Below are 15,702 nucleotides of genomic sequence, written 5' to 3' on the forward strand. Positions count from 1 at the left end.
GGTGGAGGAATTTTAAGAGTGATTTTGAGTATGCAGAGTTTTTGCCTTCCATGCTGAGCGTGCCCCCAACTCCCTTGCCAGGTATGTCTCTACCTTAGCACCTGGTATAGGGCATGGCAAGAAACATGCGCTATATTGTGAATGTCTCCTCAAACATTACAATTAGGAGGGCCCTTAAAAATTGTCCACACTTTTTGGAGAAATAAATAATAGTAATAATTATTTAATGAGAGCTGACTCTATGCTAGGACCTGTGCTGAGTACTTTACATACATTATCTAATTTTATCCTTTTAATAACAATGTGAGCTGGAAGTTATACCGACTTTTTTTTTTAGATTATAAAAAAAATTATAAAAATATTACTTTTTTTTTAGAGTATAAAAATGTTTCTGTGGATAAAGAGCCAGCATTGTTTCTTTTCTCAGGTAGGAATCTTGGATAATCTGTTCAAGGAAGAACACAGTCCAACTTGATGAAGCCTATATCGTTTGAGTGATGATGGGAACTGGTGGCCCATATTGAGGCCATATTTCCAGATCAGATGGTACCAGTTTGAGCAGATGCAGAAAGAGTGTGAACTCTGGCTGAATTTTTGCAGGTGGCTCCAGTAGAGCTGCTAGCAACCCATCTTGTTCTCAGGGGTGCAGCAAGGCCAAACGTCACATAGCTGGTGACTTGAAGAGCCAGCTGTGACCAGAGGCCGCTGGCTGACCAGGTGCTATACTGCTCCTCATTGCATCTGGAGGAAGTAGAGACCCACAGGAAGGCAGAAACTTGACCTGGTCCCCCAGCCCCTCAGGCAGGACAGCCACTTTATCCAGAGGCGCCTTCATTCCTGGGCCTTCCAAGACGCCTGGCTGCAGGGAAATCATGAAGAGGTACAAAGAATTTCAAGTGCATTCTAAGAACCACCTCCATTCTTTTGCTGTGTAGGGAAGGAGCACGCACTCAAAGACCCAGCCAGGAAGAAAGATTTGATCTCCTGGGCAGGATCCACTTCCCATGGCGACGCCTTCTTCAGGAGAAGCTCTGGTATGAAGTAAGACTTGTTTAAGGCAGTTAAAAGCAGCAATCCCCATTGTGTCGAGTGGTGACAGTATAATCCTCCTGAATAATTCTGCTCCCTCTCCAAACTCCTCTCCATTATGCATCCTTAAAATGTAACTTCATCTGCCTCTTTCGGTTTCTAGTCCTGTAAGTGCAGGGGATTCGGTGAGACGGGGAGTTAGAGACTGTCTCTCCGGCACTCACATCACTCAGCCATGCATCCCTGGAAGCACCTTTCCCCTTTTTTTTGGCTTGAGCAATTTGTTTTTAATTATTTAAATGAAAATTTAAATTATATAAAAAAGTAAAGATATTAGTATATTAAACTTCCATGATCTACCTTTAGTAATATCAACATATGGCTAATCTTGCTTCATTTATACCCTATCCACTCCTATTCCCTTACCACTGGGTTATTTTGAAGGAAATCCCGGGTATATCTGGGATGTATGGATCTTTTATCTCTAAATGATAGAGGCCCTTTAAAATAATCATCTACAATATCCTATCACACCTAAAAATTTAAAATGATTTCATGATATCATCCAACAGCCAGTCCGTGTTCATATAATCAGAATCCAGAGGTAGTCTACACATTGAATTAGGTTGCTATGTCTCCTAAGTCTCTTTTAGTCAATGGGTTCCCCTTCTTCTTTTATTAAAAAGTAATATTTTCAAGAAACTTGGTTGTTTGTCCCGTAGAGTGTTCCATGTTTTGGATTTTGCTGATTACATCTCCAGGGATCATTTAACTGTTCCTCTGGTCCCTGGGATGAAACCTAGAAGTGCTCCCAGGTTCAGGTTTGACTTCGGGGCAGGAGAGTTTCAGAGCTGGTGCCGTGTCCTTCTTGTTGTCTCACATCAGGAGGCACATAATGTCCGGTTTTCTCTCATCTTGGCTTATTAAGGAGATATTGATGAGAGGGGTGAGGTGTTTTCAGCCTGATCCATCACTGTGATGTCCCTCCCTGGCCTTTTGCCTAATGAGTTTAGCAGTCGTGGATGATCATTGCCTCGTGCTAGTATTTCATCAGGAGTTTCAAAATGGTGACATTCAAATTCTGATAGTCCTTCTTCATTTACTAGCTGTGATTCGTCTGTAAAGAAGAGCTTGAGCTCCTCAACTATTTGGCTACTCTGGAGTACAGTTCATAAAGAAAGGCACGATAAATACTTGATTCTTTACCTTTACTTACCTATTTCTGGAATTATGAGTTTATTCTCAAGCATCCTCCAAAGATGATATGCGCGTTATGTATTGCTGCATTGTGATTACCCCCAAACTTAGTGGCTTAAAACAATAACGATTTGGGGTGACCGGTTAGCTCAGTTGGTTAGCGCATGGTGCTGGTAACACCAACGTTGCTGGTTCGATCCCCGCATGGGCCACTGTGAGCTGCGCCCTCCTTAAAACAAAACAAAACAAAAAAACATTTTTATTATGTCTCACAATTTTGTGGATCAGAAATTTGGGTCAAGATCAGCTGAGCGATTCTTTTGCTCCAGGTGGCATTGGCCGAGGTCCGTTGGTATTCAGCTTGTAGATGGCTGGTCTGGAGGATACAAGACACTGTTCATATATGTGATACTTTAGCGGGAATGGCTGGAAGGCTGAGCTTTGCTGGGACTGTTGACCGGAGTGTCTGCACTTGGCTTATCCACAGACAGCAGTCACAAGGCTTCTTACACGGTAGCCTAGGACTCTCAGAAGAGTGTTCTAGAGACCCCGGTGGAAGCTGGAAAGCTTTTTCTGACCTAGCTTCCGAAGGCATGCAGTATCACTTCTGCCATATTCTTTGGTTACAAGTGAGTCTCAGGACCAGTCCAGGTTCATGGAAAGGGTACTACGTAAGCATGTAAATACCGGGAGGCACAGTTTACTGGGGGCCTCTTACAGTAGTTACATGGAGCGCAGAGCCGAAGGTCTCCTAGCCCCTTTGAGTGCACTTGACTTCTTCTCCCCAAGGGTCTGGCCATCCTCTGAATTTTGGCTTGAAGCTGGCTGCAGGAGACACAGCCATCCTCCAGGTGTCCACAGTCTCCTTTGAGGCCAGCAGAATGTGGACAGCCCACTGGGAGCAGAGTGAACATACGTTACCAAGCTCCTGGGATGTTAGAATGCCTATTGCCACCTCCTGCCAACCCACTGCCACATGATACCTTTGGCTTAAGCTGAACACCTTCGTTGGGTACACCTTGGAGAACTTAGCCTTGACTTGCTTGAACACTTGCAGTTCTGTTTGGTGAGGTGTAGGGTATAGGAGGGGCAGTTCTCTTGGAGCTGGAGAAGTTGGCAGGGGGTTGAGAGATAGGGATTTTATCTTGTTGATGATGGGCTAGGATTTAAGAAATCCTTCTTCAATCGTTAGAGTGTTCATTGCACAGGGGAGATCACTGACTAGTGTCTTGTACATAGTAGGCGCTCAGGAAATATTTGTTGAACGAATGATAGATTGGTGTTATTGAAATCTTTGCCTTCTCTTCCATGTTGTTGGGGATTTCCCAATGCCATCTATTTCTTTTGATTATATACATTTTACAGTAAGCTGTGAGGTAAAATTTATAGGCCAAGTTCAAAGCAGATTTTATTCATTTATTTAGTCCTTCTTAAGTTAATCAGTAATAATTTATTTTTTTAAAGAAAACCCAATGTATAAGTGGTTTTGTGGGTCTACATGTTTTCCCCATAGGGTTGAATATTATTAAATAATTGAGAAACATAAAGAAGTACATGGTCCATATTAAAAATATGAATACATGCTAAAGCATTATATCTGCTGCTGTTTTCATTATCATTAAAAAGTTGGGAAAGATAAGAAAACTAAATATGAAAAATTTCTAGATATTTCTAGACTGTATTGTATCCTGAACCAGCAATCTAAAAGCAAGTAGTTTTAAATGTCATCATTGTTGGGGTGGTAAATAATATTTAACAACCAACCACACATTATCAAATGTTAGAGATGGGAGATCCTTTTGACTTCTGGTCCACCCTTTCATTGTACAGATGAGAAACAGGCCCAGAAAGAGAAAGAGACTTATCCAAGGTCACACAGCAAGTTACAGGCAGAGCCAAGAATAGCATCCAGATGTTTAACTCTTTGTCCATCACCCTCTCTATTATTCTATGCGGTGGTGGCTATTGTTTGTGTCTATCTAGAACCCCTTCTCCCACTTCAGGAAACACAGTCCATCCCTCTGGCCACAGGGGTGGGGATGTGGTGCAGGCCAGGCCACTCATTGTACAGGACTTCACTCTCTCTGACCATAGTCATTGGCTTAAGGGATGAGCGTGTGACCCAAGCTTGACCAACAAGAATCCTTCCCTGGGATTTGTGATAGTGGATCTGGGAAAGGAAAGGACCTTTTCCTCTCTGCTTGTGAAGCTGTGAAGATATAAGCTCAGAGCTAGGGTGGTAGTTCTGTGTCACATGGAAAGAATAACAGAAGGAAGACAGAGAAAAGGGAGAGTTAGTCTAGAGGGGAGATGAATTACTTATTCTAGTTGCCAAGGTGTATCCATCTGTTTTTTTGAGCTCTTACTTTTTTTTAAGCAATGATAATATCCTTCCAATAACCACCCTGTTCTTTTTTTATTTTTCTTCTTCTCCTTTTGCTTAAGCAAATTAGAATTGGGTTCTGGTCACTTATAGTCAAAGAGCCTCAATGGCAGTAGTATTGACACTTTGGACCAGATAATTCCGTGTTGGGAGGGATTGCCCTGTGCACTGTAGGACCCTTAGCAGCAGCGCTGGCCTCTACCCCACTAGATGCCAGTCGCACCCACCTCAGTTGTAACAACCAAAAATGTCTCCAAACATTGCCAAATGTCCCTTGGGGGTGGGGGCAACATTGCCCTGGGTGAGAACCACTGGTATCATCTAATATTTAAGGTGACTCTTATTTAAAAAAAAACACAAAAAACGGATAGGGAAATCTGAAATTCAATGAGATGTGGGACTTTTTTCAAAGTGACAGACAGGACTACCAAATCAAGCAAAAAGGATCCAGGAAGTGATACTACAAAGAGATGTTGGTACATGCAGATGTTGGCTCTCATAGCTGTTGGAACAATAACAAACTCCACAAAATGATTTGGGATTTTACCCATGACACAGGCGGTAACGCTCTACCTACGGGTTCTCACGCATCTCACGAGATGGTGAGACAAAGCAATACCAATTAGTTTTCTTTCTGTTGTTTAGCCTTTCAGGTGAATGACTTGGAGGTTTGGGTTCAGTGAACTTTGACTGGGTGTCTCCAGAAACCTCACCACATGCTCTTCTGAAGCAGCTGTCCAGGAAGCCAAAGCTTGCTACAATTAAAACATTAAGACGCATTACACTATGGTGTCTACAGGAGATTGGGAAAATACCACGAAGAATCAGATTCATTTTTGTCAAAATTATTTTTGAGGAAGTGCTCTTCAGAGGAGATGTGGCGAGGAAAAGAACCAGTACAGGAATCAGGAAGGCTAGATGTGAGCCTGACTCTGCCACTAGTGCTGTGTGACATTGTGCAAGTGTCTGTCTCTCTCTGGACCTCAGTTTCCTTCTCTGTCTAATGAGGGGTTGGATCAGATAAATGCTGAGGAACTTTCTAGCACTGACCTTCAATGATTCCTGTAGGCAGACATGTCATATCTAGCGTGGTTCTCCTGTCCCCAATCCAGGACCGGGTGCAGCACCAGAAACTAAATAGGTACCAAGGAAATGCTTATTAAATGCACAAATAAATGAATTAGTTAGGAGATAAATGACAATAACATCCCCGCTTCCATAGAAGCATAGAATTGGAAAGGATCTTAGAGTTGGAAAGGGATCTCTAAGTTTATTTAATCGAACTTCCCAAACAAAGCTGGAATCCTCTACTGTATTTCTGACAGGTGGACATACAGTTTCTGTTTAAGTACTTCTGTAAGGGCATCCAGTCCACTTTTAGACAGATTAGCTATTAGAAAGTTCTTCCTTTTCTGGAACCTCAGTTAGCCTCCTTATAGTGAGTACTTGCTTCTAGTTTTATTTTTTTACAGTAATTTTCATTTTAATCCAAGCATATATGCACATAACTCGAAAAGTCACATATACTAAAATAATTATTTATAATGAAAAATAACTTCCTTCCTCATCCTTTCTCATTTTGCAGGGCTTCTTCCTCCAAACAACTACATTCCACTTCTTTAGCTGTTTCATCTGCTATTTACGCCTGCATTTCTAATTGATGTGCTTATACTGTTATTTCTAGATCTATCAGTTTTAGACATCCTCTATCAGCTTCCTATTTTTATAGAAGAGGGTTTACCCTCTTTAACCTTCTCCAACTTCCCTCCCTTCATCCTCTCATTATACTATCACAATGTTTGGTTCAATCAATATTCCGCGTTTTCCTTACAATGACTGTGTAAATATTGTTTAATGCTAAGCCAGGTAAAATACTGTGTTTCTCTTCTTGTATGTATTTTTAGTTTTCCTGGAGTTAACAATTGCTTTGATTAATTTCTATGTATTTTTCTCTAGTTATTTAGTTATTCAACTAAACTGTAAAACAGCTATCAACATATCATTTAAAACAAGCTTTTATTTTTATCAAAGTTTATGCATATACTAAAGAGTCAAATAACTCTATCAGATTTGACAATGATAAGCCCTTGAATTTGTGCCACAATATACATTTCAGAAAGCATCTTCACCTAACCATGAACAGCACATGTGGCTGGAAGTTATGATGCTTTGGTAACAGGTTAGGAAATGGAAGCCCAGAGAGGGAAGATGACTTGCCTAAGGTCACACAGCATGTACTGGAGGGGCAGATCCTTTTTAACGCAGCCCAGCGTTTTCCCAACTACACTTGTGTCTGGAAACATTACTTTGAGCCCACGCTGGTCAATGGCAGAATGTGCTCTAAAGATAAGGGGCTCCTGGGATGTGACTCATTTTTAATAGACTGGAATAAATTGCTGTGTGCAAAGCAGGGCTCAGCAACTGGCAGGACTGAGCTGTGTTGGCAGCCATCCGAAGCCTTGATGTGAAAGGCGAGAATGTCTCCACACCCTATAATCCCACAAATAGGGTCTCTATTTTTTAAGATCCCTAAACAGTATTACACAAACCCTCCAGGGGCTTAAACTTGACACACAGACAGGTAAGCGGGGCAGGTATGTAATCTCCTCACACGTCCTGTTGCCACCTCCCTCGCTGGTAGGGAACAGTATCACCTTAATCCCTGTGAGGCAGATCTCTTCTTGCTCCTGTTAGGAACCAGAAGGGAAGGAGTGAGAAATGGCCCCAGGCCTGAAGTCAGAATGGTCTCATTTTGCAGAAGTGAGCTCTGCAATGTGCAAGCAGAACAATCCCTGCAGTTAGGACTGTGGAGAGGGCCTCTTTGACACACGGCTCAGGGGGTGGATTGACACGACTCCTAAGTCTCGTGGAGGTAGGAGAACGCCTGTGTCTCCAGCTGTTTCGACCTAAAACAAGGAAGGGAGGATTTGTCTTCCTGCATCCTTAGGGCAGCACTTCTAGGGAAGAGGGATGCGATGCTCCCTCGTGCAGTCCCCAAATATCCTGACCCTCTTCCTCAGCCCTAGTCTCCAAGGCCCAGGTTCTCATAATTTGCAACCACACACAGACCTTTGGAACAGCACCGGGAGCTACTCAGCAGCACGCCTGAGAATGGACAGGCTGTCTTCTGTCCAGAACATCCTGGAGCAGGTGTATGGAGCCCAGGGTGGGGCCGGCAGCCTGGGCTAGAAAGGGAAACGGAAGTGACAGAGGCTCCCAGCCCATTTCCTTGACTCTGGAGTTCATTGTTTCATTTAGGTTAAGGAACACTTGTGGTAGAGACCACAGAGCCCTGGAGTTAGAAGAAATTTTTGTGACATTTGAGAGAGAAGAATGCGAGCCTTGGAGAGGTTGAGGGCCCTGCGCTGGGCCATCCGGTATTTTGGTGCCAGCGTTGCTAATAGCAGTCACAGTGACTGGGCGCCTACTGTATGCCGAGCACAGAGCAAAATGCTCTGTATCCATTAACTCATTTAATCATTCCAATAACTCTATGGGGGGGTACTGTCATTTCTTCCATTTTTGAGATAAGCATACCGAGGCTCAGAGTGGTGAAGTAATTTGCCAAAGCCATGGGCCTAGAAAGAGGCAGAAGCAGGACTTGAACCGAAGCCTCTGGGCTGCCAAAGCCTGTACTCGTGCTCTCCTGGGAGACATCAGCTAGGACTTGACTCTGGATAGAAATTGGAGTATTGCATCTCCCTCTGTCTCAGTATTCCTGTCTCAACACTAAGGAAGAATTTGGGAGGCCATGGTGGAGTGGGGAGTCAGGAGGCCTTGGGTCCCAGCCTCCTGTCTGATTTGCCGTGTGACTTGGGACAGGTATATCGTCTTCCCTTCTCCGGCCTTCGATTTATTCATCTTGGGGGCAATGTGATGAAATTGCATCCTATGCTACAAGCAGGGATGGGCATGTGTTGTGGACATGTTTGCATCCAGCCTTTGGTGGCAAACGGCCACCAGAGCAGATTCTGGGCAGTGACACAGGGCCCGCCTCCCAGGAGGCCGGCGGCTTTAGCGCACCAGTCAGGCCAACACAAAACCTCAGCTTTTGTTTGACTTCGCTTCTTGTACCTTGTTTAGTCTGCAGAGCAGCGAGTTTATCCTGCTGCCTTTGTCACAGGCCATTAGTACACACATAATCCCTGGGGGCTTACTGCTGGCTGCTTTCTCTAGGAATTCAGGGAGGGCCATAGAGGGAGCCCAGCTCTTAGGACCCACCCTCCAGCCCCCATCAGAGCTGCCTCAGCTGAGAACCCATGGCGCTGTGTACTCTTGGTCTGCAACTCTGGCTGTGTCACCTTGCGCCAGTCTCTCCCCCGTGTTGGGCCTCCATCTGCCCATCTGTGCAAGGAGAGATCTGGCTCAGGGCTCAGGTGCCCTTGAAGGGACTTCAGCTCCACGAGGACCAGCAACACATGTCTTCCCCCCAGAGGCCTCCCTCATCCCTCTGCTGCCCTCTCCCCCAATTCTAGAGCAATTTGTAGTGTCTCCGGGTTTTCACTGATCCCGTCCTTGCCCTGAGCCTGGGGCCAATCCCTCTCTCTTTCAACCTCCTGCTTGTAAATGGAGGGTAATAATACCTGATAACTCACTCTGCTGTTGTGCGGATTAACTAATTAGTAGTGGTTATTAAGGGATGGAGGAACATAGTACACTGTTCCCATTTAGGACAATTTTCCTGTTCTGAGTTCCTGCTACTGTCTGCACAATCTCAGAGAGTTCGTCAGAAAACCCTGAGAGTGCTGACTTCCAGCACCCCCACTGTATAGATGGAAAAACTGAGGCCAATGAGGGGAAGCCATAGCCTAAGAGCATGCAGTCATTTTGCAGCAGAGAGGGGACCAGAACTCAGTCCAGAGCTCTTCCGCCATACCATGCACACGGTAGCTGTGGGCCAGGTCTATGGCAGTAGTCCCTGTATGGGGACAGAAGATATGCCAAAAGTCTCCCACACCCTAGTTCACAGCTTGTTTTCAGGAAACAAAATTTTGCTTCAGGCAGAATTTTGGGCGCCAGTCCTGGCATCTTGGCTTACTAACTGAGTGACTTGGGCATGTCACCTTTGCTCCCTGCTTCATGGTCAGTTTCTTCATCTGCAGTTGGGGAAATTGACACCTTCCTCAAAGGTTACTGAAGATTGGCCCAGAGAAGGTATTTGGAAACAGTAGGTATTGTTATTATGTTGTTTTCATTGACTGCCATGATGGCCACAGCTCACCGTGAGAGCCGCTCGGTGATGCCCCAGGAGCAGGCATTTACCAGGTGCTTCTGCAGGCTGCACCCTAGCGGGGGCATGTCACTTCATCCTGACCCCAAGTTAGCCAGGGACACAGAGCTGCACCTGGAGGCTCAGAGAGGAACATAATTTGCCCAAAGCCATGTTTGCTTTAGGAGTGAGGTGACCTCATTTTTAGTGTCTTCTCTTGAGCAGGGGCTATAAGCTAACATATCGAGGGCGTTTTAGTGGCTGTATCACATGATTTCTAAGGTCTCAGGACAGGGAAGTTACAAGAAGGTTGATTTTGACTCAACGTCAGAAGAGTTTTCTAGCAGAACTCTCTAAGGCTGGATGGCACTGCTTCAGGGCCCAGTTGTGGGGCTCGTGTCACAGGGAGCACTTTAGCAGCAGCTGGATAAACACTCAGCGGGAATATTGTTGAAGGGATCAGAGCATCAGACAGCCGGTCGAAGGGCCCGTGGTGAGAGGTGACACGGCACTGGAGGAAAAGAAGACGCTGCAGTCTGTCTAGGGTCTGACCCAGAAGCCATCGTTTGCCAGCTGGCTGACCTTGGGCAAGTGTCTTCACCTCTCTGAGCTTTGGTTTCCTCACCTGTAAAATGAAAATTGTAATCTCTGTCCTGCGTACCTTCCAGGACTGTAGTGAAGGGTCACAGATACACAGACTGTAGAAAGGCTTTGTGAACTCTGAATCCACTGTGAATTATTCTTCTGACGCTCTGGGGGGGATTAGGAGAGTGGGGTGGAGAAAGATGGGTAGAGAGGAAGGAGAGAGAGGAGAAAGGACGATGTTTCTGGCTTTGTGCTGGGTGCTGGATTGGAGAAGAAAGGAGTTTGTAGAAGATGGTTTTTCCCCTCTTAGAGCTGCTAGAACAGCACTGTCCACGGAAACCTTATGCAGTGACAGAAGCACTCTGTATTTGCACTGTCCAACCAGTAGCCACCAGCTACAAGTGGCTATTGAATCCTTGAAAAGTGGCGAGTGCACCTGAGGTACTAAATGTTTAGATTGAATTCTTTTACGTTTATTATAAATGCCCATATGTGGCTAGGGCTACCATATTGGACAGCTCAGCTCTAGAGAAAGCAGCGGAACCTTCCTACTTCCCACCATCCCTGTCCTTGCTTCCTAAGCAGGGGCTGTGGCCCTACACTAACTGGATATTGTTGAGGTCTCCAAGACGAACAAGATGTGGTCCCTGCCCCTGACGAGCTCATTCTTGGAGATGGACAGACTGGCATGGGGATAGGAATTACAACCCAAGGTGAGGCTTGCAGCTCCACAGCTGTGTGGGAGGAAAAGGAGGGAGCCGTTCACTCAGTTGGGGCTGTAGAGGCTGCACGAAGTGGGGCATTCTGGGCAAGAAAAAGCCTTCCTGGTGAGGGAGCAGCATAGGCAAAGTTTGAAGGCTAGAAGCAGTTCAGCATATTTGGAAAGTGAAGGTTGGAGTGAGGATGGAGGAGGGCCAGTGGCAGGAATCAAATCAGGGTCCCCGTTCATCACCCAAGGAATGGCTGCTGATCTGCCGGGGAGAGGCTGTCAGGGGCAGGCCTGGCGAGGGGCCTGCCTGTCCAACCTGCCTGGCACCATTCAGGACCACTAAGGGGATGGCTTTGGGGGTCTCCCCCCTCTGCGCCTTACTAATGGAGTCTTAGCTCCCTACTTTTCTTCACTGACGGGCTCAGGGCCCTGCCATCCTCCTTGGTACCCTCTTCTTGTCTTCAGTCTTCCTGCCGAAAACTTGCTCATGACTCGGGCTTCGGCATTACTGCGCTGAGCAGGCTCCTTGTTTCAGAGGTCTTGGGCTGACAGCCTGAGACTGACTTCCTAACTGGCATTCCTGCCTGAGGCCTCGCCTCGCTCCAGCCCCACCCCCGCACCAGCGGGGAGAGCCTTTCTCAGTCATTAGGGGAGCAGATATGGACACCTCAAGGTTGGTTCTGGACATGATGTGTGCATGTCTTCACTGACCACCATCCTCTTGCAAAGACTAGTGGGAGAAAACGTCCTGCCTAAGGATTTGAGGTGGCCCAGCTTTAAGGAGAATTCCATGTCACTTGCCATTGTCCCTGCCCAACTCACTGAAGGAAAGGCATGAGATCCAATTTTGGCCAATGAAGCACAGGAGACACATGCTTGATTGAAACGCTAGAAGAAACGTCCTTGCCTTACCCGTGAGGAAAGACGTACTAGTAAAAGCTGGCCCCTCTCCTTCCTCAGGTTGATGTCATGTGGATGACGTCATATGGACATGCTATCTGAACTTGCCGTGGTCGTCTCCTTTCTAGGCAGAGTGGGGAGCTTGAAAGAGCCTTGAAGACACCCTTGAAACCCTGAATCCACCCACCCTGAAGGCTGCCTTACCTCTAGAATTTCTGTTTTGTGAGATGATAATAACTTCTGTTATTTGCAGGTGAAAGCTTCTTAACCAATATGAGAGGGGCAGTACGTTCCTCAAGATTCTTCCAGTTTCAAGTGATAGAAACTCACTTCCAAGTGGCTTGAGCAAAAAGCAGGACACGATACTGCTTTGCATAGTGATATAAGATGGATCTTCTTGTGGGCAGAGGAATCCATGCAGAGTACGTGGATTTAGAAAAATGTTTTTCTTCTAGTAGTCTAGCACCTGCACTGACTTTGAGAATTATTGTTTAACTTTGGAAAAGTGTGTGTGTGTGTGTGTGTGTGTGTGTGTGTGTGTGTGTGTGTGTTCCAAACATTACTATTTGGAAGACGATGGGAAGAATGAATGGGCAGTTTTAGCTCATAATGGTGGATACTGTCTGTTGAGCGCCCAAGCCTGCCCCAGGCTTGTTCTGCCGGGGCCCGGTGTGGTTATTCTAGACTCAGACTTGGGAGACATATTGCTGGAGGGTTCCTATAGCCTGTGGATTGCTCTCACTTTGGGGTTGTCCCATCCCCGTGATCAGGATAGAGCTTTTCCTAACTGGTGGAGTCCCTCTGCTGAAGGACCAACAAAGGGGTTCCTCGCTCAGAGACGGGAAAGGGAAGTGGTCTGCAAGGCAGGAAGCATGAGGAGACCCCCTTGTGGAGGGTTGATATTTCTTCCTTTCAGACTCTGGGAAAAGTTCTCTTTGGAGTCCAGTCTTATGGCTGCATTTCCATGGTTGTCTCCGACCTTCAGCAGAGGCTGGTAGACAGACACAGCCTTGTGGGTGGGTTGTGAGTGTTGAGGAGGGTCTGGGGGTGGGAGCTTCCCCACAGGGAGGCCCTGCACTGGGAGGTACATCCCATGGCAGATGAGCAGAGCAAAGCAGACGGAAGCCCAACATGGAGCTGAGCGTGGTGGGCAATTGAGACCCTTTGAGGTCCGTTCCCCCAAGAGGTCTCCAGATATTTTCCTTGCAGACCAGTGTCAGGGTTAAGGTGGGACCAAGGTCTAAGAAGACAGACTTCCCCACCAGCAGCCCCTCTGCCTTGCTAGCTTCTTCCAAAGCCACCCCTCAATAATGGGGCCCCACTTCTCCCTGTGGGTCTGAGCTGGGGCTCAAGGTGCCCTCAGATTAGGGTATTGCCCTCAGCAAGGAGCAGCGATGCCTGTTACCCCCTCCCTTGTGTTGGGAGACTTAGGGATTTAGTGCAGCTGTTGAGAAATAAAGCTATTTAAATGGTGAGCATTGTATTTTTATCCACAAGCCTGTCTGTTTGTAAAACTCCCTGATAGATACCAGCAAGCAAAGCCTGGCAGGGTTATTTTTGGTTTTGTCTTTGTTTCTTCCAAAAGGCTGCCCAAATTGCTCGGTTAGATGATACCAGAAGCCATTTTCTGCTGTGTTGTTGGGTTCTACTCTAACCCTGTCCACTGAGTCTACTACTTTGGAAACTTTCTGGGCGCAGCAGGAAGGGGCGGCTTCTTACCCCCACCCCCTGCCTTAGTCTGGCATTCAAGGCTCTTTTTCATGAATTGGTCCCAACGGGCCTTCTCAGACATATCTCTACTCCCCAGCATGTCGTCTCTCTCTCCCTCTCTCTCTTTTCTAAAGCAAAGATAAGTCTTTTTAAACCCAGAGGCCCACAGTTACCCTCCCCCTTGCTATTCTATTCCCTCTGCCTGAAGTGCCCTTTATTCCTCACCCCATCAAGTCTTCCCTCTATGTGTACAAAGCCTACCTAGCTTTCAAGGCCCAGGGCATTGCCACCTGTACCACAAAGCCCTGCCGGTGCCGGGACTTGTCAGCACACAGACCTGCTTTCAAATCTCCGCTCCACCACTGTTAACCAGGTGACTCGAGACAAATAACTTCACCTCCCTGAACTTCATTTTCCTGGTCTGAAAAGTGGAGGTAATAACTCCCACCTCAGGTGTTGCTGAGAGGAGTGGACACAATGTACGTAACGTGCCTGGCACACAGTAGGTGTTGACCTCTCTCTTTTTGCCTTGTCGGGAGAGTGGTTTGCTCAAGGGCGTACTTGGCCCATGATCCTTAGGAGGCTCCCTGCACACTCTGCCTCGAAGAATCACGACCAAACGTGTGTCTGTGTCAGGCCAGCCTCGGATGCGTAGTCTGCTCCCTCCTGGGTGGGAGCTGCTGGACTCACACTGGCCATTCCGCTCCAGTGCTGACTGTAGACACACTCAGCTTTCCCACCCCGCTCCCCTTCCCTGGGCCCTTGGGAGAAATAAGGTTCCATGTTTCCCCGAAAATAAGACCTAGCCAGACCATCAGCTCTAATGCGCCTTCTGGAGCAAAAATTAATATTTAAGACCTGGTCTTATTTTACTATAAGACTGGGTCTATAATATAATATAATATAATATAATATAATATAATATAATATAATATAATATAATATAATACTTTGCCTTATGTTAATTTTTGCTCCAAAAGACGCATTAGAGCTGATGGTCTGGCTCAGTCTTATTTTTGGGGAAACATGGTAGCTGGTCCACAGCTGTTCAGGGTCTTGGAGGGAGTGAGCGCGTCAGCTTGGGAAGGCTTCCATGGTGAGGCTGTCCATGGTGAAGATGTATCAAGTGAAGAAAACAGTGTAAGGCAGGGCGTTGAATGTGGCTGGAATATTGAGTGTGTGATGGAAAATACTGAGAGAGGAGGCTGGGAAGTGAGGGTGGTGACAGATCACGGGGGAACCGGAGGTATGACTTTACCCTACAGACAAAGGGAGCCACTGGAGGAGTTTGTGCCCCTGAATGACGGTGTCCAGGATGCATTTGGGAAGAGCACTCCGGAGGCAGCATGGAGGGTAGGTTGGAGAACGGAGACTCAGTGCAGGAGATTCATTCAGTACTCAGAAACCCAAGGGAGAAGAGCCTATAAAATGCAGATGGGGAAGGCAGGATGCAGGAGGGTCTCCTCCTGAGGGTATGGACTCCTCTGTGTCCATCTTCCCCTTTGGGCTTCTCGGTTTCTCAGACGCCCACAGGCACCGAGCCTCTCGCCTGGGAGCCTGGGGTGTGGGCTCTCCCTGCTCCTCTCTATTCTGGCCTCACCTTGCCCCTCAGGCACAGCTCTGGTGGCTCCTTTACTGGTGTTGTTAACCCTTTCTGTACTGAACACAGCTTTAACCTCATCTGAAGCCGCAATGGCCTCCGAGCAGGTCTCTCTGTCTACATTCTAATATCTACCCAGCAGCGATAGGGCTCCTGTGAAAATGTAAGTCAAATAATGTCACCTCTCTGCTCCATATTCCCCAGTGGCTCCTCATTCCCCCAGATAAAAGCCACAGTGGTCCAATGGCCGTCTGTGCCCTGACTCCCTCCCGCCCTCTCTGCCATCTCTCCGAAATCATCCACTCCTGCTCTCCTTCCCCAGCCTCCTCACAGAGCCTCCAGCACACCTAGTGGTTTCCTCCTCAGGGACTGCGCTCCTG

General features: G+C 46.8%; 1 pseudogene; it reads right to left on the reverse strand.

The window, feature by feature from the left end:
• Window positions 1-449: 449 nt before the first annotated feature.
• Window positions 450-630, reverse strand: LOC109446155 (small ribosomal subunit protein uS14 pseudogene; annotated as a pseudogene).
• Between the last annotated feature and the right edge of the window lie 15,072 nt (window positions 631-15,702).

This window comes from Rhinolophus sinicus, chromosome 16 (genome assembly GCF_057876585.1).
Source record: "Rhinolophus sinicus isolate RSI-liver-muscle chromosome 16, RSI-T2T, whole genome shotgun sequence".
Lineage (NCBI taxonomy): Eukaryota > Metazoa > Chordata > Mammalia > Chiroptera > Rhinolophidae > Rhinolophus > Rhinolophus sinicus.